The sequence below is a fragment of the Trachymyrmex septentrionalis genome, unplaced genomic scaffold, assembly GCF_001594115.1.
Source record: "Trachymyrmex septentrionalis isolate Tsep2-gDNA-1 unplaced genomic scaffold, Tsep1.0 scaffold74, whole genome shotgun sequence".
In the NCBI taxonomy this organism is placed as follows: domain Eukaryota; kingdom Metazoa; phylum Arthropoda; class Insecta; order Hymenoptera; family Formicidae; genus Trachymyrmex; species Trachymyrmex septentrionalis.
The window spans coordinates 430,035-432,299 of record NW_017305927.1 but is presented as its reverse complement, the minus strand read 5'-3'; positions in this window follow the sequence as shown (position 1 = coordinate 432,299).

Sequence of the window (2,265 nt, the reverse complement as noted above, 5' to 3'; positions counted from 1 at the left end):
CAAAAAGTATCTTAAACCGAGTCATAAAATATTTTTTGCGTCTAAAAGACAATTTAAAGATTCTCTTAGTCTTATGTTATTATTTGAGATTTTGTGTTGGGTATATATACTCATATATATACATATGGGTCCCCCCCCACACATACACATACACACACACACACGCGCGCGCCCGCCCACACGCACATACACACACAAAATATTAATACTTTTAAAATTTTAATATATATATTGTTGTATATGAAATAAAAAAATTTTGAAGTATTTTCTTATCTATAAAGTATAATAATTAATTTCTTTATAAATAGAGAAATACATATGTGTGAATATGGTTATGCAATTACAAATATTAGACCCTGAAATCATAAAAAAAATGTCTTGCACAAGAAAAAAGTGTAATAGATCAGAATTGTTATTAATCATTCTTTAAGAGTTATTAATTCATATTATGCAATTTATTCTTCCTGTTGTGAGTATGTCTGAAAGAGTTGATATATGGTCTGCATGTTGCAGAACATATATAATCGGTACATTGAAATTTATGAAGGTATGTATAATTTCTTCATGAATTTTTGTAGATATCAAGTACGGATTGAACAGCTTTATACTTCATCCCTAATATATGATTAATTGTTGCTATTTAACTTTTCACGCAAATTTCGTTATCATTATAATGCTGTTAGGCAGCTTTTTCATCATAAGTATAAAAACTGCGTAGTGACGTTATAATAATAACGAAATTTGCGTTAAGACTTACAGAATAAGTCTGTGACATATCCTAGCAAGATGAATTTTTATAACTTCTTAAAAAGTACCGCGTGCATGTTGTCGGTTTCGCGTAACTAGAGAGTACGTAGCTATCAATCATACAGCATGGGGTATGAGATATATATCCACGTATGATCCATGTTAATTTTCCACCTCATTTGCGGAGAATTAAACTACTCGCAATTTAAATAAAGAGGACAAAAAGGCATAAATTTCTCAATATTCTATAAATACATTTTAAAAAATGTACATTAATAAATCAGTTGTTATTAATAATTTTTAAGAATCACTAACCTGTTTAAATATTATGTCGACGATTATAATTTTGTGTAATTAAATGTATATAAGTTAGCACATTGCAGTATTTAAGACAAATGTACCAGCTAATGGACATGACTCAACCATTAGATAAAATAATAAAAATTTTTAATATTATGACTCCAAATAAATTTGTTTTATTAAATTTTTACAAACATCAAATTTATTTAAATCGTACATTAAAAGCTTAACATTAAAACTTTTTTTCACTTCATCCAAGAATTGGGTCACGTCCACGAATTCATTATTAACTAATACATTTCCTTAGACATTATTACATTAAGCACTACACTTTACAAAAGGATCGAAGAGCACCATGGTTACTTTATGACTAACACTTACTTTATACTAACGAGTAATGTCTCACTCATCGTGGTAAAAATTGGTTGTAGTATTATACAGAATTTTGTCACGTACAAATAAAGAGAAGTTTATTTCAGTTCAAATACTTATAGTGAAATAATAAACACAAATTGAATTTGAAAAAAGAATCCGGCAAACACTCATTTACAATTTAATATTGATGTGAGTAGATAACGTCACTAATCATTTTAGGCTTATACTTATATAACATAAATTACACTAAAATATGGCATTTTGCAAATCATCTTTAATTATGTCGTTGGTATTTCAGAAATAAATAATAGGCAAAATGCAAAAAAAATGGTGGCTATTCTACGCTACGGATTTTCAAACATTGATGTATCCATGTTTCACCTTTTGTCGCATTCTTGGATTACTCCCGTACAAGATTAATAATTTGACTTTTGAGACTTCAAAACCACATTATATCTTATCAATTACTATTACTTGCGTTTTATGCGTTCTCGACTTAATAACTTTGAGATACAACAATTTTATAAAAATAGACTTTGAGACAGCAATCACTTCTTTTCACGTTTACTGCTACAACATATTATTCGCTTTTTTAATAATCGTCACACTCGTCATGAGCAATCCGCGAATGCGCTTGCTTCAGACTATAATGGAGGTTTCTTCGAGATTATCTCCGAAGTTCTACCAAAAGTTATCCATATTAATCCACACTAAAGATATCTTTGGTTCTTTCTGCATTATCGGCCTAATTTTTACATGCTTCTATCATATGAGTTTCGATATAATATGCAAGATATTTATAATGTACGCAACACATTGATACACATGATACTTGATGACACA